This window comes from Puma concolor, chromosome A2, assembly GCF_028749965.1.
Source record: "Puma concolor isolate L17-30 chromosome A2, mPumCon1.1.hap2, whole genome shotgun sequence".
NCBI classification, from domain to species: domain Eukaryota; kingdom Metazoa; phylum Chordata; class Mammalia; order Carnivora; family Felidae; genus Puma; species Puma concolor.
In genome coordinates this window covers 22,759,587-22,784,735 of record NC_141668.1, presented here as the reverse complement: position 1 = coordinate 22,784,735, position 25,149 = coordinate 22,759,587, and the positions used below count along the sequence as shown (strand labels likewise).

At 40.2% G+C, this 25,149-nt stretch overlaps 1 long non-coding RNA gene across 15 annotated transcripts in view; it reads right to left on the bottom strand.

Moving 5' to 3' along the window:
• Window positions 1-25,149, bottom strand: part of LOC147583057 (uncharacterized) — a 219,472-nt gene that overhangs the window by 155,123 nt on the left and 39,200 nt on the right. For all 15 annotated transcript variants that reach the window (XR_015244904.1, XR_015244910.1, XR_015244909.1 and 12 more), the window contains exon 4: window positions 12,188-12,321. This is a non-coding gene — a long non-coding RNA (uncharacterized LOC147583057). The remainder of the gene's footprint in view (window positions 1-12,187; window positions 12,322-25,149) is intronic.

Here is a 25,149-nt window from a genome sequence, read left to right as displayed (position 1 = left end):
ATAGGGATAAGTGTGCTTTTGTCAAGTTTCAAACACAGTGGTTCCATACTTGAACCAGAACAGTCTGACCCCAAACTTGGACAAATTTATTACTAGAAACAAGCTCCAGAGAAATCTTCTAAAAGCAGGGTTCAGAGTAATAATCCCAGATGCCTGGGATTGTTGTTTTCCTAAATTCAGAAAATTTTCTAATACAAAAAGCGTAACAGTATAATTACCGTTACATAAAACACGATGGGCTCATGACTTTTGTATTTATAATACAAACATTAGCAAAATAAAGGGATTATCTTTATATCACAAAGGGATGATTTAAATTAAAAAACCAACATTGACGTGAAATATTCACACAGCTGAGATAAACTGAATATTAACCTAAATTTACTGGGATAATTCCACAACTGCCAAATTCACTTTTTTTGTTTGGCTTTGATCTTGGTCTCAAATTTTTAAATTTCACTGTATAATATAATTACTTCCATGTCCCTAGGGTTCACCCACAGAACAATGTTTTTCCTTGTCCACACCCAACCTTCTGAGCTATGTATGACAGGAAAACATCACATAAAAGAATTCAGAAGCATGAACAAAGAAAAAAAAGTATGGAGGGAGAAAGGCAGGATGAAAACATTCAAATCTTTCTGATTTGCCAATTTAAGGCAAACAAACAGATGTTGTACATGTCGAAGGCATAGAGCATAAACAATCCAATTTATCTTTAACCAATATTCATTGTTCAGGACCACTACTGAGAAACTAAACTTTGGGTTCTGTATTTGTTTGATACAAAAGATTTATAGATACAGTTGCAAAGAAGGAAGAAAACAAAATAAATCAAAATTCTCAGAGGATACAAGCAAAGAAGAAGGGTTGTTGACTGGGAATGGAAATCTGTAATGATGTATGTCAGCAAAAGCCTTCGTATCTTAAAATTCAATCCCTTCCTTTTCATCACTGTGTTTTGAGTACCTCCTTCCCGTGACACTGTCAAAACAATCTTTTCCCTTCTCATTTTCCCAGCAATCCACTCATTTGGAACTTTGCAACCACATTTTAGAAAGGACTTCAGAGCTCAGCTCAGGTTAGCGACAACGCAGGCACTCCCTCTTGTGGTACAAAAGGGAACTGCCTGTGTACACGCACTTAAACTAAACCCAAGAAGTTATTTTTACATCACTGGAGCAGGTATTTCCTGGTCTTCATTTTATAGACAAGGGAACAGCCTGAGGTCCACCAACTTACTTCCTCAAGGTATTTCAATCAAGAATACATTTAAAGCAAGATCTGACCACATATTACTAAAAGATAAATCTGAAGCCATAGGTAGAACCTAATTTTAACTTCTGTTTTGATGTAGTTTTAAAGCAACTGCTTACATAGCATCTTTGGTTTAATATATATTCGTGATTATTAAAAAAAAGAAAAGTAAGTAATTGGCAAACGTTTTCATGAGAAAGTTATTTTCCAAATGATTCTTAGAAAATATTCTCAGAAAGTATAAAGTAGGGTATTATTTTACGGATCATGAATCTACTTGTTACCAAAGTGCTTTCAAAAGAAGGACAAGGCAGAAATAAACAGAATTTCCAAAATAAACTGCCACCCTTGTTTACATGCTAAAGTCAACGGACCTGAATAAGAATTTATATTTTGTGCTAATGGCATGTCAAAAACTTTAAACCTGTTGATTTCCAAACATCTTTACTATAAATCTTTATCGTGAGCCAGTATGATTAAAAGTACCTCCTTTACAAGGTTGTTTTAAAAGCTAAATGACCTGATGCACGTGAAAGGTTGGGCGGTCTTTTCTAAACTTCACCCATTTTCATCTTTTTTATAGGAAAGAAGTACAAACAGTATACTTTACAAATGATAAAAATCCAGAGAGGAGAGATCAGGGAGAAAAGAGTAACCAAAGGAACTACTAAATTCTTAAATGTGATAGGTTTTTATGTGCCAGAATTTCTGCACTCTGTGGCTGCCATTTTCAAGGGTGATCTTACCTGTGCACATGTGACAGACTCGACAGCCTGTGATGCTGCACAAACACAGACCACCAAGACCATGTCAAGTTTTCACTCTTGTCCCTAATGCTCCATGGGTGTCCTGACAAAGCTGGACAAGGGGTCAGAGCATCATCTTTTAGGTTCAATCGAGTGTGTGCGAACAGCTGCACTCCTCTGATAAAACCTCCAAAGTGAGTTCTTGTCTTCCCAAAACAACAAGCAAAACTAATTTTGGGGGCCTTCTGTTCCCAGGTCAATGAATGATACCACCACTTGCTTAAGACGGCTGAGGCTGAACTTATCTTGACTCCACTTGCTTAAGACAGCTGAGGCTGAACTTACCCTTGACTCCTTTGTTTTCTCCCTTAATCCTTCAAATTCTGACAGTCACAAAGTCAAAAGTCACCCCCACTCACCGAATCTCTTCACCCTCTTCTCTCTTCTTTAAAGCCAATGCCACAGCTTTCAAGTCTCCAGCAAACTCCCCCCGTCCCCACCACCTGGATAACAGCCAAGTCCTATATACCCTTCAAAACTCAGCTCTCCACATGCCCTTCCCCAGAGCTTTCCCAGCCCCTCTCTGTACAGCCCCCGTACCCCTACTGAAGGCAGGTTAGATATCAGCCCCTACCCCACCCCCATGCTTCCGTTATTTTTGCAGGTTTATCTCAACTTCAGAGTGCCTATAAATCTTTGTTGAATAAAGGATTTGTTTGGGGGGAAGGAAAAACGGGGAAAAGTAGAATTACTTTATTTGGGAAAATGAACTAATAACTTTCAGTCATTTGGTTTAGTCAAACCAAATGATTCTGGTTGTTTTCAAAATAAATTACTCTAATTTGCATAGAATGAAGCAGAATCGTGAGCAAAATGTTCCAGGATTCTTGATTTTTCATCAAAATTAGGCAACTTTCTAATAGAGACTCACTTTTACCGAAAAAAGCAAACTTCCATTTCCGATTTTATATATGAAGACATGGAGGTGAAGGCAGGCATGAAGTCACTAACCCTGGAGATCCTGACTCCTAGTCTGGTACAGAACATGGCCAGACCCAGCTGAAAAAGGGCTCTGGAAGGACTTCTCTTGTTTGCAGTCTATTTCCCCATCCCCACACCCAAAGGATCTTATGCCCAGATTACCTGATATCTCCACAAACATGGGGCTGGAGACACGTGGGTGGACACCCAACACCTAGAAAGGTGTGCCTTTCTCTATCTAAAACCTGCAAAGGTGGGGCTCCTGGGGGCTCAGTCAATTGAGCATCCAACTCTTGATATCAACTCAGGTCAGGATGTCACAGTCATGACATCCAGCCCCTCACTGGGCTCCATACTGGGCGTGGAGGCTGCTCCCTCTCCCGCTGCCCTTCCCACGTGCATGCACTTGCTCTTTCTCAAAATCAATAAACATTAAAAATTTTTAAATGCAGGGGTGCCTGGGTGGCTCAGTCGGTTAAGCGGCCGACTTCGGCTCAGGTCATGATCTCGCGGTCCGTGAGTTCGAGCCCCGCGTCGGGCTCTGTACTGACAGCTCAGAGCCTGGAGCCTGTTTCAGATTCTGTGTCTCCCTCTCTCTGACCCTCCCCCGTTCATTCTCTGTCTCTCTCTCTGTCTCAAACATAAAAAATAAACGTTAAAAAAATTTTTTTTAAATGCAAAAGTATTACTCCATCATCAAATTCCTTCCTGATAACCTACCCCCCACATGTTGGAACTGCTTTACACGAACAGAATATTAATCTAAGAGGCCACCATTTCTTCCAGCAGTGGGGGGGGGGGGGTAACAATTATTAAACATAAAATCAGTGTTCATGTGCAAGGGAAAAACAGTGGTTACTAGCCACTAAATTCCATGAAAGACAACTAATAATGATTCCTGTTTTACAATTAGAATCCCAAAAAGTACTTGGCATAGAACATCAGTTTAATTGGTCTCACCAAAGTATGCCAAAGCAATAGACAACAATGAAATCAGCAATCTAGTCCAATTTCTTGAATGGTCATCTTAAAGAGAATTTAAAATGTTGAGTGGTTAATCACCTTTTAATGGCTTTATTAAGGTATAATCTACAGGCCACGGAAGTCATCCATTTTAAGGGTACAGTTAGACATGCTTTGTAAATTTATTCAACTGCAGCACAACTATCACCAAGAATAGTTCCACTGACACAACAGTTCCCTTGTACCTGTTTATGGCTAGTCTCGGCTCCCACCTCTGGCCCCAGACAACCACGGATCTACCCATGGCTTTGCCTTTTCTGAAATTTTCATATGAATGGTATCATACAATACACAGTTCTCGGTTTCTGATTTCATTCAGCTGCCACAATGTTTTTGAGGTTTATCCGTGTTGTAGCATCTATCAGTAGTGTGAATTAGTGTTTCCTTCTTTCTCGTGGCTAAATAATACTCCACTGTATGACCATTTTCCTCATCTACTCACCAGTTGACAAACTGGATTGTTTTTAGTTTTTATCTATCGCAAATAATGCTACTATGAACATCTGCTTGCTTTTTGAATGGGCACAATTTTTATAACCTAATTGGGGTAGGACTCCTATATAATAAATTGCACATGTTTAAAATATGCAATTTGATGAACTTTTACATATGTGCACACCCATGAAACTATCATGCATAATCAAGATAATGAATCTATAATCACCCCAATGCTTCACTGTACCCGTCCCTTGAGAATCCGTTTCTCCCTCCTCCCCTAAGCCATCCTCAGGCAACCAATGATCTGCTCTGTCACAATCAGTTAGTTTGCATTTTGTATAATTTCACCTAAATGGAATCAGACTGTATTGTTACTCTGGGGTGGGGGGGAGGGGGGGGTGCCAGCTTTTTTCATGCAGTATAATCACTTTGAGATTCATACATGCTGTTGTATATATCAGCAGTCCATTGCTTTCCTTTACTGTGTAACAATTTGCTTATCCGCCCATCTGCTGATGGGCATTTACACAATTTCTAATTTTTGACAACCATAGATAAAGCTGTTATGAACACTGTATGTAAGTTTTTGTCTAGATATATGCTGTTACTTCTCCTGATGGCCTACCTAGGGACGGAATTGCTGGGTCATATGTTAAGCGTACGCTGAACTTTTTAACAAACGTTTTCCAACAATGGCTGTACCATTTTATATTCCCACTACCAATGTGTGAGTATTCTGGGTTTTTTTGTGTTTGTTTGTTTTTCCATCCTTGCCAACACATGGACTGTCAGTCTTTTTTAATTTTAGCCAGTAGAGTGGGTGCACAGCAGTATCTTACGGCTTGAATTTGCGTTTCCCTAATGATTAATGATGTTGAAAATCTCTTCATGTGTGCATTTACCTACCATTCATGTACCTTCTTTGGTAAAATGTCTATCCAAATCTTTTGCACATTTTTAAATTAGGTTACTCTCTTATGATTGAGTTTTAAGAGAGCTCTTCATATATTTTCAAGACACAAATCCTTTATCAGATTATCTGTTTTATAAGTATTTTCTCCCAATATGTGGCCTGACTTTTCATTTTCTTAACAGTGGTGTCTTCTGAAAAGAAAACTGCAATTTTGATGACGTCCAGTTTATCATTTTTTCTTTTATATACCTCATGCTTTTTAGATCTTATTTACTAAGTCTCTGTCTAACCCAAGACAAGAAAACCTCCTGCTATGTTTCCTTCTTTATATTTCCTATGATCCATTTCAAGTTTATTTTTGTGTGTGTTGTAAAGTAAAAGTCAAGCACATTTTAGTTCACATGGGTATCCAATTGTGGCAGTACTGTTTCCTGAGAAGACTATGGTGTCCCTACTGAATGACATCAGTACCTCTGTTGAAAAGCAGTGGACCACACAGGAAATACAACTATTTCTAGACATTCTGTTCCACTGATCTATATGTCTATCCCTATGCAAATACCAGTCTTTGCTACTGTAGCTTTATGGTAGATTGTGAAACCAGGTACTACACATCCCCCAACTTACTTCTTTTTTAAAGTCACTTTGATTATTCTAGATTCTGCATTTCCATATGAATTTTAGACTCTGTTTTCTCTATAAGTACTTCTCTAAAAATCCTTTCTGAGATTTTGACAACGTTGTTGAACCTATAGATTAATTTGGGGGAAACTGCCACATTAACTATATTAAGTCTTCCAACCTATAAACATGGCAATATGTTCCTCCCTATTTGGGTATACTTACTACCTTTGATTAAACTTCTCTCATTGAATTCATTTATATGTATTTTGGTCTTTTTGATGCTATTATGAATGGATTTCTCTATTCTTGACATTTCATATAAATGGAGCTATCTTCTTTCACTTAGTATAATGCTTTTAAGGTTCACCCACATTATAGCCTGTGTCAGTACACCATTCCTTTTTACTGCCTAATGGTATTCCACTATATGAATACACCACGTTTTAGTCATCCACTTATCAGCTGACAGACCTCAGTTTTCCAAGGGGTGGCGGTCCTCTTAGAAATCTGCTTGTACTTCTACGGTAGAATCTGCCTCTTCCATGCATGTGGCCCCTGTTGTCTTAGTTTTTTGTTTTGCTTTGTTTTGAAGTAATCTCTACACCCAACGTGGGGCTCGAACTCACAACCCTGAGATCAAGAGTCGCACGCTCCACCGACTGAGCCAGCCAGGCACCCCTACTTACTTTTTAAATTCGTATTTCTGTTCTGTGGCCTGGTTCCCTCCAGGCTACCTCTGTGTCTTCATAGTGTCCTGGTTAGCCACAGGCCACGGTGATTTGGGGAGAGGCTGTGCCCAAATACATTGTACCTGTAAGGCTTCCCCCCTCCACTGAGGAAGCTTTATGTGGGTTGAAAAAGCATTCAAAGTTGTCTCCAGCTCTCAAGGAACTCCCTGACTTTCGCTTTTTGCTGGGCTGTCTTGAGTCTCTATCCCCTAAGGCATGCAAAGTTCAGCCCTCAGCCATGACTGCGCGGAGAGCTGATGTCAGCCCTTCAATGGCTCTCTCATTTCAGGGATCTCCCCGTTAAATTCCTGGCTGGTGGCCCCAACCCAAGACTGCAAAACCAGGGTAGCAAAGCTGTAGGTTCTCCCTGTCCATTATGAACTGAATGTGCCACTTTTAACCAGCAAAGCTGTGGGTTTTTACCGCCAACCCCACCAAACTGCATCTATCACTTCTGGTAAGAAGTACCCGCTGGTAAAACTGCAGTTCTCACCAAGTGAGATAAGAGACGGGGGAGGGGCCCCGGCAAGAAAGGCCACAGAACTCCCACTCGTCTTACCCAACGTTCCAGTGTGATTATTGTCTGCCTTTCCAGTCTATCTCCAGTGCCAGAAATTATTGCTTTTGTCAATCTTGTCCAATTTTATACTTGTTTTATTAAGAAAGGACCACCCGATCTCTTTACATCATCATTAATGGGAGTGACCTTGGCTATCTATCCATTTTTAATCTCTCAACCTCCCATAACGTAAACCTCTTAAAAATACAGTATGACTATAATTCCACTTCGAGTATCAAATGCAGAACTGCTTTCCGAGTCTGACATAAAATTTATCATCATAGCCTGCGTCATTTTCCATTTAAGAGCCCTGCCACACAGTGCCAGCAAACTAACGTTATATTAAAAGTACTAGAACAGTCAGTTGTTCAGTAATTTTGAGTTCCTAGGGGATTAATTGATTGACTGCTTGGATCTCAGCCGTGGCTCTTAACCACAAAACTCTATGATGGGCCCAAAGACGACGGATTTTGTGGTGTTATTAACAATGCCTGACAGGGGCAAAAAGCAAACTCTTGCAGATTTCCACTAGTATTGTTATAAGTCGTCTCAATCCACATTTTGTAACACATTTTCTCCCCAGTTATTCAGAAAACCCTCAAGCCTAACTTGCCTTTAGCACTGTGACTCGTGTGTATAGAAGGCTTTGTAGCTGACACACGAAAACCTCGTGCAGGAGGTGGAGCAAATCTTATCCTCATTTTATACCTGTTGGAAGTGAAACACACAGGGATTAAGTATTCCACGTGGCAGGTGAATCAGATCTAAGATCCAGTTATTCTGGCGACATTTTGTCTTGTGACCTTGGGCGTGTCTTTGCAGCCATCTCTTCCGACATTTTGGTAACTTCTTTAAAGGCAAGGAAAACAGATTACCGCCCCCAAGCAATAGCCTTCTCAACACTTTCAGTTGAGAATAGGCTCAGCATTTATTTCCTTAAAAATTTTAATTATAGCTATGAGAATACAGACCCTGAGCAAGAAGAAATGAAGTCAAATTTGTAACAATTATAAAAGCGACCTTTAACACAATGCCAACCTCTACACACACACACACACACACACACACACACACACACACACACTCCCTCCCTCTCTCTCTCTCTCTCTCTCTCTCTCTCTTCCTCCCTCCCTCCCCCCCCCCCCTCTCTCTCTACCAAACACTCTTCTATGAAATCCTTCTGGGAGGGAAACAGTAACCCTACCCATACACACATACACAAGGTGGTGGTCTTAAATGCCACAAATCTGGTGGATCATTTTAGAAGAGTACCTTGAAATCTCTCCTAATGCACACATTGGGAGAAATGAGGTAATTTCTTTCATCTACAAAACCAAAACCCTGACTCCCTTTTGCCTCCACAGTTCCTCAGAAGAGGGTCTACACTCACCCTCTTCTAGGCACTTCCTCCAAGCTCTCCCTCGAATCTGTTTCCCTCTGACTTCACTAAAACCTCCTCCTCTTGTCAAGGTCACTAACAACCTCGTTGCTAGAGTCAAGGATCGATTTTCAGCTCGCGTCTTACCTAACCGATCAGGAGCATTTGACAGTGCTGGTGATTCTTGCTTCCAGAGACACTTTCTCCCCTTGGTGACTTGAATATCCCAATGTCTACCTTCCCGTCTTTTCCTCACGCTTCTTGTTGAGACTCCCGAGCTCTGATTGTTGCCGTGGTCCTTTGTTTGGGTCCTAGACCTCTCTGCTTCCTTTTTTTTTAACTAATGGAACAGCAGTACAAAGATCTGGCTTCTAGTCCTGGCTCTGCTGCTACACAGGCATGTGACCTTGTGCAAGTCCCTTAATTCCCCTGAAACTCACTTTATTAATCTCTAGGGTAGAGGAGGCAGGCTGAGAGGTCTCCAAGGTAAATTCCAGTCCTAAGACTCAACGGCCATATTTAAAAAGTACTAATTTCCAAAGAACTGACTTGATTATTACATAACATTTCTCAAGATTATAATGTTTCCCCTTATTAGATTTGACTTATTTTATTGCTTTTTATTCTTATCAAACTTAAACATGTATGTAGTTTATAGAGTCAAATACTCATCAAGGGCTTATGAAAAACAGCAGCCCACCATCCTCACATCTGTCCCTCTTCAGAGGCACTTGTAAAGAAACTTTTGAACTTACAGAAAAGTTGAAAGTACTCGGGTAGTCATGCCGGAATACCTACTAAAGGCCTACTGCTGACATTTCACCACGCTTCCTCCACCTTCTTCTGTAATTCCTTTCTGCCAGACCATCCGAAAGGGGAAAATAGATGTAGGACATTTCACTCCTAAATACCTAAGTATGCATCTTCCAGAAATAAGAACACCTCCTATGTAACTCCAGCATCATTGCCACACCTGAGAAAACTAATTCAGTAACATCGTCTGATGGGCATCTTTGAATGTGGATGATGCTACGGAATTACGGTCTGTTTCCTCTCCTCTTTTCCATCTGTGCTCACCGCCTCGGTGGCTTCAACTCTTCTTTGGGCTTTAAGTAATGATAATTGCTTATGATTTCCGATTTGCCTCTTCAGCCCTGACCTCTCGTTGAACTCCAGGCTCTGCCTACCTGACCTTTCCACTTAGGTGTCTACAGAGGCTTCCCAGAGTTAATGTGTCGCAAACTAAGCACCCCCTCCCCGTCAATCTGTTCCTCCCAATCTCAACCAAAGGCAACTCCACTCCATTCCTCAGCTGTTAAGGTGGAACAGCTTGACATATCTCTTTCTCTCTCCTTCCACATCCAAGTCCACAGTAATGGGTAATTAATTAATTCCACCACTTCTTGTCACTCTCCTCGTTTATGGGCTCAGGCACCACCATCTCTCGCCTGGGTCACTGCGGCAGCCCTGAACCAGGGCTCTCTGCTTCCACTCTTGCGAACGCTCCCGCCCTCACCCCCGAGCATTTTGTCAAAACAGCTTCCACAGAAAGATCCTGTCACTTCTCATCTCGAAACCCACCGACTGCTTTCCACCTTACTCGAAGCCAAAATCCTTGCAAGTGTTCGCCTGATGTGCCCACGCACTCCCTTTCATCTCCTCCTCACTCGCTCCAAACCATCACCACGCCTCCTTCCCCCATGGCCAACAAACAGGAGAGCTCCTGCCACGACGTCTTTGTGTTGCTATTCCTTCTGCCTGGAACACTCTGCCCCAAATATCCGGAGGGTCTTTCTCTCACCTTCCTCAACTCTTTGCTCGAACATCACCCGTGCAGTGAGGCTTTCCTTGAAAGCACTTATGGCTCTCTAACAGATTATGTATTTTTTTCTTACTTATCTTAGCCTGTTTTTAGTCTCTATGAGAAAGTTAACTCCATGAAGGCAGCAAGTTTTATTTTGTTCCCGACTGTATCACCAGTGCCTAGACTACTGTCTGGCACATGTAAGCACTAATAAATATCCGATAAATCAAAGAATCCTATTCTAAAAAGAATACAGATTTATATTCATTTATCCATGCACACACCAGAAGGTTCAAGCCTAAAGAATACCGCATAATGGATAACTAAGAATTGTTAATCATATACGATGACACGGGCTACCTCTGCCCTTTGGAAATATAACATAATCCACAAGTAATTTAGAATTTTCTAGCAATCAGTCACATAGGAAAGTAAAAGAAAACATTAAGTGGCTTACTTAACCCAACAGATCTAAACAACTATTGTTCCAACATGTGATTCATACAAAATTATTAATAAAATATTTCACAGCCTTTTTTTCAGACTAAGTCTTTGCAATGTGGTGTGTATTTTATGCATAACACATCTCCGTTGGGGCTAGCCACATTTTAAATGTCAGTAGCTACATGTGGCCAGTGGCTACCATATGGGACAGCACAGATATAGACCAAATTTAAATAACCCCATTGAAGAGGGGAACATCTTGTATATTTATTAATTGTTTTGAACTTCACATTCCAAAACAAGACCATGGTACAACCTCATGGTTTCCTAGTTTTGTTAAAACAGTTTCAAATGATATAACAAGACGAATAACAGCTTTCATTCTGAGAAATAATTTATGTCAAGATTACTGGCCCAACTCTTTAAATTTCATTCAGATGTTCTGATTAGAAAGCATGCATGCTCGGGGCGCCTGGGTGGTGCAGTCGGTTAAGCGTCCGACTTCAGCCAGGTCACGATCTCGCGGTCCGTGAGTTCGAGCCCCGCGTCAGGCTCTGGGCTGATGGCTCAGAGCCTGGAGCCTGTTTCCGATTCTGTGTCTCCCTCTCTCTCTGCCCCTCCCCCGTTCATGCTCTGTCTCTCTCTGTCCCAAAAATAAATAAATGTTGGAAAAAAAAAAATTAAAAAAAAAAAAAAGAAAGCATGCATGCTCTTCTTTCTTAGTCTCCTCAATTAAAAACGAAAGTTAAATACAGAGAGATTCTATGTTCTTGTCTACATTAGCAGGAAAAAACATCATTATTTTCAAATAGAAAGAGCTATTAAAATTCTACTTCCACAAAACAAACCAGTATTTATTTCAAGTTAACCAAAATACATTCTATGTTAAAAGACAATTTCTGTAAGGATATAATTGCATTTTTAAAATTCATTAACAGTTAACAGTCTTACTAATAATTTTGCATTTCTTAATATGAAAGTAAAATAAAGCACTAAGGAGAATGCTTTTAAATTTTTAATATATGCATTTAGGTCTTCAATATGTTTCTTAAAAGGTAAAGTATTATGCACGGAAAATGTTTTCACTAACTTTTTTTTATCATTAGGGGATTAACTTCTGGAAACCCATTATTTATAAATATTCACTTATAGGAATTACAATAATTGCCATCATTATTCAACAACAAAATTTAAAGAACCCCATTAAAATGCATAATACTTTAAGCCTTTAAAATTACAAAATTTTATTTTTTTAAAGCAGTTAAACACAATACGCAGCAGTATCTACTTACTCAGATGTCGATCATCTGAGGGTGTTATCGATCATCTCCCCTGAACTGGCAGGTTTGAGCTGAGATCATCGGTGAGTCAGAGAAACTCCAGAAGGTAAAATATCTTCTAACCTTCAAAGGCATTAATAAAATGCCTGTGTGAGGAAAATTAAAAAATGGAGTTACAACCAAGAGAGAATTCTCGCGAGTGTCTTGTCTAGATAGGAAATAACTTGCTTCTTTTCTTTCTTTTCTCTTTAAGTGAGGGCTCAGAACACGTTAATTCATGGCCCTGGAACTGTGGGTGAGCAGAGAGAGCAATACTTTGCATTCTAACCACCCTCTGTTTTAAGAACTCTCTCTGGGGAGAAGCCTAACTCAGTTTAATAATGCATGCATCGTGGACTATCACCTGGTCACCCTTTTACCGGCCCGACCCTTCAACCAGTAGATCCTCACTCTATAATCATGGTGCAAAACTAAGACACTTCTGAGAGTGAAAAGAGGAACTTTGGAAATATTTATTTATTAACTAATAAATGGTCTTTATTATATTGGTTTATATTCTAAAAAAATAAAAATAATTTACATCCACTACATTAAAGCAAAAAATTAAAGGCTTATTTACATTACATGAACGCTTAAAATACCACAGGCAGATTAATCATTCTTGGTACATATGCATGTCCTTCAATCTGTTTACTTAATAGAGTCTATCTCTCATACCGTGTCACTGGTACTGTTGCTAAGAAAAAAGGCTGACATGGTATTATTTTTCAATCGTTCACCGTTGCCAAAGTCTTTTTCAAAGTTTCATTTTATGTTAAATAACCTGAAATCATTGACATTGTCTGACTCTTCTGTGTTATTATTTTTAACAAGAAATGCTCTCTTCACAGCTGCTAATTCTGCTCAAAGAAAATTCTGCCAGAGGATATTCTCAATTCTGTACGTTTCACACCAAAATTGTTTAGTATTTAGGTCTAAAGATTTTCACAGATACTATCTTTTAGCCTAAACTGGTATCCCTTCTTGCACTCTTACCCCCTCCAGTCCATTCACCTTGACACACAGCCCCACAGGGGGTGTTCTTGCCCAATGCAAACCTCATCGTGTCACTTCCTGACTTAAAACTTTTCAATGGCTCCCACTGCTCCTTGGATATAATCCAAAACCTTAACAGGGAGACCTGGTCCCTTCCAACTCTCAAATCCTCAAAAGCAGCAGGCCTTCCCTGCCCCAGGGCCTCTGCCTGCTCTGTTCCTTTGGCTCAGAATGCTTTTCTCGGTCGTGGCCACGCTTCACGTCGCAGTCTCCTAATGGCCCCAACCTAAGTTACCCCATGGTATTCTCTCCCAAAAAGGACTCGTACTTTTCCTACAGAGTGTTCATCAAAATCTGTATTGACTTATTTGTGTGCTTTTGGAAAGCCTATCTCCACCAGACAGTAAAATCTTCAGGAGTGTGTAGAGATCACTCCTGTTTGATTCACCCCTTCATCTTCAGTCTTTACCCAGCACCTGGCACGGTCCTTGCCACCTTGTGAGCCTTCACTAAATATCTGGTGAACGAACGAATAAAAGACTGAGAAGGAGAAAGGAAGGAGACAAAGGACATTCTGGTTAGCTGAGTCAACTTGTTATCTATGGCCAAAACACCTCACAATCCTAAATCCAACTGTATCATCAATGGTCCCCTCTACAAGGGATGACTCCCTTCAACATATAAACAGTCTGTACTTTCTTCCAACCTGAAGGAAAGGGAGACAGAAAAAGACCTCTCTCTTGACCCACATTCCAATGAATAAACTCCCATTTCTCCAATCCAATTTTATAGGAATACTCAAAAGAGCTGACTATATCTGCGGTCTCCAATTCTTTCCTCCCATCCTCACTTGAACCCATCTAATCAGGCCTTTGCCCCCACTGCTGACCTAAAACTGCTCTTGTTAAAGCCACCAATGACTTCCATCTTGAACTATGTGAGGTCTGGGTATCTATCCAACCCTCCAACTATCCAACCATCTTGAACTAGCCAGGCACTGAGACAGGCATTTAAAAATGAATTATCCAGGGATGCCTGGGTGACTCAGTCGGTTAAGCGTCCAACTTCAGCTCAGGTCATGATCTCACAGTTTGTGAGTTCGAGCCCCACACCGGACTCTGTGCTGACAGCTCGGAGCCTGGAGCCTGTTTCGGATTCTGTGTCTCCCTCTCTCTCTGCTCTTCCCCCCCGCTCATGCTCTGTCTCTCTCCTTCAAAAATAAACAAACATTAAAAAAATTTTTTAGGGGCGCCTGGGTGGCGCAGTCGGTTAAGCGTCCGACTTCAGCCAGGTCACGATCTCGCGGTCCGTGAGTTCAAGCCCCGCGTCAGGCTCTGGGCTGATGGCTCAGAGCCTGGAGCCTGTTTCCGATTCTGTGTCTCCCTCCCTCTCTGCCCCTCCCTCGTTCATGCTCTGTCTCTCTCTGTCCCAAAAATAAATAAACGTTGAAAAAAAAATTAAAAAAAAAATTTTTTTAATAAAATAAAAATGAATTATCCATTTAAACTGTTCATCACAGCTGCTCTATGAGGCAGGAAGTATTGTTATCTCCAGAGAGAGGTTAACTGAATTCATTTAAGGCTACTCAGGTCAGAAAAAAAAAAAAAAAAAAAGGCAGTAGAGACCAGTTTTATCACATCTACTAGTCAATTCTCTAGTCAATAATGGACCATCACCCCATGCCAAATTCCAGATGATCCATCCCACTGAGAATAATGCTCCTACAGGATTCCCCATCTCAGTAAATGATAATTCCATCTTCCAAGTCATCCCAGACTTTTCCCTTTCCCTCACACCACATACCCAATCCATCAGCAAATCCTGTTGGCTCAATCCTAAAAATATATCTGAATTCTAACTATTTCTCCCTATATCCACCACCACAAATGCTCTCTGAGCCTCCTTCACCTCCATCTGGATTACAGCAATAGCCTCCCAGCGGATTCTTCCCTTGCCTCGTTGCAGTTTTCAAAACAAAAGGCCAGAGTCCTACTGATTTTAAAAATTCAGATCATAACATTTTCTGCTCAAAACCCACCAAATGCTTCCCTTCCCATTCACAGTAAAAGTCACCATAGTGGCCTACAAGGTCCTTAACTGGCCCCAGAAAACCTCTTGCTTCATCACTACCAGTCTCTCCCTCATTCACCCGTCTTATCCTACAGCCTTCTCTGCTACTCCTCCAGGATGTGAACACACTCGTGCCAGGGTTGTTGCAGTAGACTGCTGTTCCCTCTCACCGGAATGTGCTTCTTCACAGACGTTTGCATGATACTCTCCATCACCTACTACAGACCCTTAATCCAAGTATCAACCTGTCAGGGAGGCCTTCTCTGGCCACTCTATTTCATGTAGCACACCTCATCACCACCACTACAACTTTCTATCTACTTACCTTGATTTACTTTTGTTTATACCCATTCATTCATTTATTCATTCGTATCACTCCCACTGGGTACCTCCCTCTCCTCTTTTTTTCACTTTCCCTTGTAGACTTTAAGCTTCTTGAAGGAAGAAACTTTTGTTGGGTCCAATACTGTATCCCTCCAGTGGCAAGAAAACGCTTTGTCACCAATATATATTTACTGAATAAATAAATGGTTGAAAATAAGATTATGGGTAGGCAATCTACCTAAATCTCCAGACCTTACTGTTATTAACAGAAAGCTCTTGGAGAACACAGACCATGCAGTCACAATCAAATTTTGCAGAGTAACTTGCACCGTATTAGTATAATTTCATCACTTATCATATTTTTCATTGAAATTTTAGTTTTTCCCATATTATGAATGTTACTAACTTTAACAGTTAAGTAGAACATTTTAAAAGAAGACATTTGGATCTCAATTACCAATACCAAATTCCTTCAACTTGTACTGCAGCTATCCAACTGCATCCTCCTTTTGGGAGGCTTAGGTTTATCTGGTAACGCTTTGCCTGCGAGCGTTGTCTTGAAAGAGTTACTCTGGGGGTGCCTGGGTGGCGCAGTCGGTTAAGCGTCCGACTTCAGCCAGGTCACGATCTCGCGGTCCGGGAGTTCGAGCCCCGCATCAGGCTCTGGGCTGATGGCTCAGAGCCTGGAGCCTGTTTCCGATTCTGTGTCTCCCTCTCTCTCTGCCCCTCCCCCGTTCATGCTCTGTCTCTCTCTGTCCCAAAAATAAATAAACGTTGAAAAAAAAAAAATTTAAAAAAAAAAAAAAAAAGAAAGAGTTACTCTGGAGCTCCCACTATTACGTTATTTGCTGCATTATCTGGAAGACCTTGTAGCTATGCAGAGGCCTAAACTGGATGATAGGAAGAACAGTGACTAAGAGTCTAGCTGTGGCTGCTTTCTTTCACAAGGTTCTTCCTTAAACTTCTCTGGTGTACCGACGAATTGCTGGAACACTCTCAGAGACATTTCTTAGCCTCCAGCCAAATGGTTTCGAGGTTCTTTTCATAAGTCTGCCTCCCTTCCTCCCACTGCCTGCACACATTTCCATCTCTAATCCCCAGACTCCAAGTCTAAGCCTAGTGTAGTTCTTAGTGGACGCTTCATAAAGAATATTTTATCGATGCAGTACTTTTACGTGCTGAACTAAATTTCACAGACAAAACTGGGGCAAGGTGGATTCTGATACTATTAGTCTACTTTTATACCCTGTTCAACCTTGTCTCATATTACCAAGAAATTCAAAACCATTTGCATTATTTCCTGAATTATCAAAACCGAAAATTTAATGAGAAACTATACGCTTTCAATGTATGTTATTACTGCTTTTCTTAAGTGTCAATGTAAAACAACACTGCTAAAATCAGAATAGATCCTAACACGCCTATGTATAGATACATACATCTAAATGTGTATAGTAAATGCGTATAGTACAGATAGGTGTAGAAAGGTGTATATATCTATATGAACAGTATATTATATGGATATTATATAGACATAGATGTATATATCTATATGAACAGTATATTATATAGACACTATATAGTATACCATGATAACAATCTAGTATACAGTTTAGAAAAACTGCATATATGCGGCCATTATCAATAATATGAGAGAATGAAGAATATTTATTAAGTACCTACTGTATGCCAGGCATCTTATCCACATTATCACAAGTAATCCCTATGACAGCCTTGTATGGGAGGTATACAGCAGCAGACTTCAAAACCCCTCAAGATGCCTTCCTAAATCCCAGTACCACATCCTCTTACCTACCCAGGTGTGACTCAGTCTTCAGAAGCAGAAATTACTAGTTAAATTTGAGCAGGTAATAATTAACACCCATTTAAGACTGTTTTATCTGGCAAACACATAAAGATCAATCTCAAACCTACAGGACAGGCTATAATGTCTTAAAATTTTTTCAGTTAACTCACTCTGGAAGGCCCAAAGGATACAAGCATTCTTAAAAGAAACTGCACATTCTATAATGACCATACTGAAGGTTTTCATGATAAAGACAGATAGTTACTTGTACTTGACCCTCAAAGTATTTCAGGCAAAATTTGTTTCTTCCATGTCACATAAGTTGTAAAGTCTTAAATTACTTTCTGTCCTGGAAACATGTTAATGAGTGCAAGCTCCTTGGGGAAAAGATGACTCGACTCCACTTCTGTCCTTCATTCTGATGTGAACCAGACTTCTGAGTGGGCAGAAATACAGACCCAGATCTTAAAATGCCATGAAAAATGCTGTGTGCTTCCTTCAACGCTTAAAGGCTTCACATTAATCTACAAAATAAAATATCTCCAATGTAGGTATTTGTTAGAGGGCTTAAGACAGACAAAATAAAATCAGCACCAAGGCTCCTGGGTGGCTCAGCTGGTTGAGCGTCAGACTTCAGCTCAGGTCATGATCTCACAGTTTGTGAGTTCGAGCCCCACGTCAGGCTCTGTACTGACAGCTCAGAGCCTGAAAAGCCTGCTTCAGATTCTGTGTCTCTCTCTCATTCTGCCCCCACCCTGCTTGCTCTCTATCAAAAATAAATAATAAAGATTTAAAAAGTTAAAAAAAAAAATGAAATCAGTACCTCTACAAAGCCACACTGACAACACTTAATATTATAGAGAAATCTCTAACGGTCCTTCCTACTGGCAATCATGATTTTCTAAGCTCCTTCCTTCAACAGAGTTTCAAAAGAACAGAGGTGCTAGATTCTGTGCTCTCAGAGCCCCTCTGCACCCCCAGCCCAGTGCCAGCGCACGCACCTCCTGAGCCACAGCTGCGTGGCCTCCTCAGCTCTGCTTTCTGGAACCTGATCCACGGGAACTGCACTCCTGGACCTTTTACGTAACTGTGGTTGAAGATATTTTTCACCAGGTTCTTTAAACAAGATTCACGTGATAAATTTCTGCTCGAGTTTAGTTCCAGGAAATGTTTGGTTTCTGCAGATGTTTGTAATGCTTCCGGTTGTCAGTACATGAAAATTATATAATTCTGTGTTTCTTTTTTTCACTTGAGCAAGTAGAAAACGTTAAAATCAAACAGATTGCCCAAATTTGCTCAACACTGACTGACACTTGGGAGTACTTAACCCTCAACTTCTTTTAGTTCAGGTTGGTTTTATTTTTTTAAAAGTTACCCTACCTTTTGGCCTAAAATGGGTATGGTGCAGTAAGTGTTTTCAGAAACAAGAAAAGCTGCAAAATGTAAAATGTAAAAGACGTACATAATGTTGACCTGCTTGTAAGTTCCAGACTAAAATGGAAAAACAAGAAAAACACAGGGATGTTTTTACAGTGAGAAGGTGTAAATGCCCAGAATAAATGCCCCAAAATAAATTCTCTGTTATCCAAACGACACAAAAGATTCCATAAAGAGACAAAACAGCACTCCACCTTCTTGGTTTAAACCCGGTTCACACCAGTTTGTGAACATCCAAATATGCTCTTGGTTAAAATTTCCCTAGCAATACTAAAAAGTCTGACATTTTTACAAATTACTGTAGTAAGAGAGATCTTCAAACATTACTCTGAAAATTAAAAATGTCTTAGAAGAACGAATTAAACTGGTTTTATGACAAGGATACATTCTAAGTCACTTCATTTGGAAAGCAGTCCAGATTACATGTCTGGATATGATAATCGTCACCAGCCCAGAATGGTTTTTAGCTCCTTCACTCCTTCTCAAAACTGATGTTCAGTGATAGGTGGCTCCTAATGTATTACTGTATTTATATTCTACCTCCTTTCACAACACATTTGAAACAGTCTATAAAAATGCAGACATTATAATAAAATTGTAATTTATAAATATAAAAATTCAGACAAGAAAAAAATACCATGCAATTATATAGACCTGAAAGTTATTTAAATTAAGCCGTAAATTTGGCCCCATGCTGTCTGGTTGATAAAGCAAAACAGAAAAACCAATGAATTGCAAAATTCACACTGGCCATGATGGGATGTAGTCCAGAGGAACAGAATTTGTCTTAGTACGCAAAATCTGAGAAATATTTCTCTAGCATATTATCACATAAATAATACACTGGGGTCTTCAATACTGGCCCTGATAGACATCCTGACTGGTTCATCCAGCAGTTTCTTATAGTATGTAACATACACAGCAAAAATATAAAACTCTCTGATAATCTGGATATATATTCAGATGATAAAAAATAAAACCTAAAAAGTATGTCCAACAGAACTTTCTGTGATGTTTGAAAATGTTCTACATCTATACTGTCCAGTATGGTAGCCCACTTGTCACATGTGGTTACTGCACCCTTGAAATGAGGCTAGTGCAACCAAGAAACTAAGATTTTAGTTACATTTAATTTTAATTTTAAGAGCCATATTAGAAAAGCAAGTATCTACCCACTGGACTGCACATTTCTGAAACATTAGTTATCAGACATTTTTCAGTAGCGGAACCATTCTGGGGTTGGCAAACACAGATGGAATCGAACACGTAAGAAAATAAAGATGGTATCTTATATGTATTTATTTTTATAAGTTCAAATTTACAATATTAATTTATAGGCAATGCGAATATGAGCTTTCTAATCGGTGAAAATTAAAAATGGAAGGTTGTAAGCGAGAGCTGATAAACGTAGATCGGCCCCAGTAAACACCTTCTGTATTTCGTTTGGATGCACTTTGCAGCGCCCACGTGGCACTCCTAACTGCACATTCTGAGCCACCCAATCAGCACAGGCCACACACAGAGCAGCCATCTACTCAGAAAGCCTAAGAAGAAAACACAGCATGCCAGCAGGGCAGTTTCACGTTATTTCTCTTCATGGGAGGAGTCTTCCCACGTGGCCAGCCCAGAACTTTGGATTCAGATGACAGCTCAGTGCAAGGAAATGAGAACCCCAGGGTGGGTGTAGAGTCACGCAGGCTTAGAAGTCTTACGTCACAAAGAGAAACCAATATCTCACGTGATGGTCCCAATCGCAGCTTCTAGGGACCCCACAAAGGACATACCCATGTCTGAACGGTGCTCTCAGGGAAGCTCAAAACTCCTGCTTCTAACCAAGAACTTAAGAGTTCATGTATAGTTCCTCCCAGTCCAAATACATTTACCAAGTAAAGGTCACTTTTATCATAAGCAACGTTGCCTAGTAACATAGTTGACTTTCCATTTTTATCAGGATTCAGAGGAACTAAGTAGAAAAGTTCATCCGAGGTCAGATATGTACTTACAAAACGAGAAATGGTTTTGTTAATTCTTTACCTTTATGATTTAAAACTATATATGGGCACCTGGGTGGCTCAGTCGGTTGAGCGTCTGACTTCACCTCAGGTCATGATCTCATGGTTGGTGGGTTCAAGCCCAATGTCGGGCTTTGAGCTGACAGCGCAGAGAGCCTACTTCAGAGTCTCTGTCTCCCTTGCCCCTCCCCTGCTCTCTATCAAAAAGAAACATTAAAAAAATCTTAAACTCTGTGTGTGTGTGTGTGTGTGTGTGTGTGTGTGTATAGGCACCTGGATGGCTTGCTTGGTTGGGCACCTGACTCTTGATTTCAGCTCAGGTCATGATCTCATGGTTCATGGGTTCAGGCCCACGTCAGGCTCTATGCTAGCAGTGTGCAGCCTGCTTGGGATTCTCTTTCTCCCCCATCTCTGCCCCTCCCCTGTTCACACTCTCTCATTCTCTCAAAATAATAAGTAAATAAACTTAAAAAAAGACTATATATGTATCCTAGCATATCAAAAATAGGAAAGAACCTGATTAACTTCATCAAAATGCTACAGGAAAATCATACCTAATGATTAAATAATAGAAGTCTTTTCTTTAAAAGCCAGGAAATGAGACAGATGATGACAATCATTATTTCTATTCAATAATGTAGAGGTCCTAGTCAATGTAATAAAAAAATAGAGAGGCATGTGGCTGGCTCAGCCAGTAGAGCATGTGACTCTTGATCTCAAGATCATGAGTTCAAGCCCCATGTTAGGCATAGAGACTACTAAAATGGGGGGGAAGGGCGCCTCGGTGGCTCAGCTGGTTAAGTGAATGACTCCTGATTTTGGCTCAGCTCATGTTCTCATGGTCATGAGATTGAGCCCCACATGGGGCTCTACACTGAGCACAGACCTACTTGGGATTCTCTCTCTCCTTCTCTCAAAATAAATAAATAAACATTTTTAAAAAAGGAAAAAATATAAGTGAGATAAAAATTTATGTGAGTTGACCAAACTGTCCTTATCTCCCAAGTGTTAATTATTTACATAGAGAATTATGAAGGAAAGCTATTAAAACTAATTTTTTAAAAGTTTATCAATGTTTCTGGAGAGAAGAATCAATATACAAAAGTTAATATAATTCCTACAAGCCAAAAAAGACCACTTTGTAATTTAAATAGGAAAAACTATCATTTAAAATGGTAACTACCAGGGCACCTGGGTAGCTCAGTCAGCTGAGCATCCAACTTTGGCTCAGGTCATGATCTCACAGTTCGTGAGTTCGAGCCCCACGTCAGGCTCTGTGCTGACAGTTCAGAGCTTGGAGCCTGCTTCGGATTCTGTGTCTCCCTCTCTTTCTCTGCACTTTTTCATTTGCACTCCATCTCTGCCTCTCCCTCTCAAAAATAAACATTAAAAAAATTTTTAATAAAATAAAATGGTAACTACTGCTATAAGCTTTCTAATAATCTAACAAAAAAACTTTAAGAGCTTTATGGAGAAAATTACAGAGTTGAGTAAACAGAGAAATATTTATGGTGAAGATCTAATAAATATTCCTAAATTGAATTCAATAAAACTCTAATAAAACTTCCCACAGGGCTTTTCATGGACCATGTTAAGTTGATCCTAAAATCCATAAGAAAAAAGAGCCAAGAAGAACAGTTCTGACAAATAATAATAAGAAAACAGGCAGCGAACTCGCCCTTCAAAATGTTAAGACTTACATAAAACTACGGTAAGTAAAATGGTACAGACAAATGAAAAAGCAACAGAGAACCCAGAAAAAAACCTCCCATATGTTTGGAAATCTGACACATAATAGCAGTGATACTGCAAATCAGTGGGGCAAGAATGGGTTATTGAATAGTGATGCTTGGACATAGGTCATCTGTAAGGAAATAAAACTAGATCCATGTTGCATACCACCGATAAACATGAAAATAAAACTTTGAAAACTTTTAGAAAAAAAACACCCGTGGGGTAACGCAAGATTTTAAAAATAAGATACAAAACGTTGATAACTATTACTACGTTAAGATTTTTTTTTTTTTTAATTTTTTTTTTTTTTTAACGTTTATTTTATTTTTGGGACAGAGAGAGACAGAGCATGAACGGGGTAGGGGCAGAGAGAGAGGGAGACACAGAATCGGAAACAGGCTCCAGGCCCTGAGCCATCAGCCCAGAGCCTGACGCGGGGCTCGAACTCACAGACCGCGAGATCGTGACCTGGCTGAAGTCGGACGCTTAACCGACTGCGCCACCCAGGCGCCCCTCGTTAAGATTTTTTTTAATTCTTAACAACAAAAGATTGTTTAAACAAAATGCAAATCCAAGCCATGGACTGGGAGAACGTAATGATAACCAACAAAGTGTTCATCTGCAGAAAACATAAAGGACTCTTAAAAACACAAAGCAAACACAAACAACTCAATTTTTTTTAAATGGAACAAGGCACCTAGGTGGCTCAGTTGGGTGTCCGGCTCTTGATTTCATCTCAGGTCGTGATCTCACGGTCGTGAGATTGAGCCCTGCTTAGGATTCTCTCTCTCCCTCGCTCTGTCCCTCGCAAACCTCTCTCTCAAAATACATAAATAATTTTTTGAAAAATGGAACAAAAAGTGTGAACAGCCAATTAACAGAAAAGAAAATCTAAATGGAAAATAAATATAAGGTGGGGTGCCTGGGTGGCTCAGCGGGTGAAGCATCTGACTTCGGCTCAGGTCATGATCTCGCAGTTCGTGGGTTCGAGCCCCGCATCGGGCTCTGTGCTGACAGCTCAGAGCCTGGAGCCTGCTTCAGATTCTGTCTCTGTGTCTCTGCCCCTCCCCTACTTGTGCTCGGTCTCTCTCACAAATATAAACAAAACATTAAAAAAAATTTTTTTAAGGAAAATAAATAGAAGACCTCCAAACTCAGCACAGTGCAATGTAACACTACAGTAAGATACCATTTCACACCAGACTAGCAAAATAGGACACAATAATGAAAGAAAAATTGAACTGATTCAACCACTTTGGAAAGCAATCTGGCAAGAATAAAGGTGAAGCTGCCCATGTCCATAACCAAGAAATTCCCCTCCTGAATATGCACAGTAGAGACACTGGCACGTGTGCATCAGGAGGCATATAAGGAATGTGTGTTAGCACTGCTTGTAACAGCAAAATATTGGAAACAACTCAAACATGAATTAATGGGAGAATGGATAAGCATATGGTGATATCATCTTATTATGAAATACTACATGTATGTAAAAGAATCCAAGACAGTCACATAATCAAACATGCGTAAATGTTCAAAAAAAAAAAACCACACTAGCTTCCACAAAGCAAAAAAAAAAAAAAAAAAAATCAACAGCATGAAAAGCAACCCACAGAACGGGAGAAAATACTGCATATATGTATCTGATAAGGGGTTATTATCCAAAATACATAAAGAACTTCCACACCCCAACAGCAAAATATCAAGTAACACTCGATTAAAAAACAGGCAAAGGACTTGAAGAGATTCTTCCCCAAAGAAGACAGGTATATAAACAGACGCTCAACGTCATTAATCATGAGGGAAATGTAAATCAAAACCACAATGAGGTACTACCTCACACCTGTCAGAATCGCTGTTAACAACAATAACAAAAACAGAACAGAACAAGTGTGGGCAAGTTATGTGGAGAAATTGGAATCCTTGTGCACTGCTGGTGGAAACGTAAAATGGCACAGCTTCTGTGGAAAACAGTATGTCGGTTCCTCAAAACATTATAAACAGAACTACCATCCGGCAATCTCCACCTCTGGATAGTTATTCAAAAAAAATAAAAGGAGAATCTAGTAGAGATATCCGCACTCCCATGTCCGCTGCAGCTCTATCCAAGAGGTGGAATATCCACAATATCCAAGAGGTGGAAACCAACTAAACGTCCATCAGCGGATGAATGGATAAAGAAAAGCTGGCATATACGTACAACGGAGTATTATTCAGCCATAAAAAGAAAGGAGACCTGTCATATGTGACATGGACAAACCTTGAGGCCGTTCTGCTAAGTGAAACAAGCCAGTCACAGAAGGACAAATGCTGCATGACACCACTTGCATAAAAGTAGTCAAACTCACAGAAGCAGAAAGTAGACGGGTGGTTGCCAGGGGGTGGGGGGAGGGAGAAAAGGGGAATTGCTGTTCACTGAGTACACAGTTTCAGTCGTACAAGGTAAAGAAGTTCCAGGGCCCCACTGCACAACGTGGTGCTTACAGCTAACAGTAAGGCACTGTGCGCTTAGAAATCTGTTAAGACAGAAGATCTCACGCTATAGCATTTTTGTC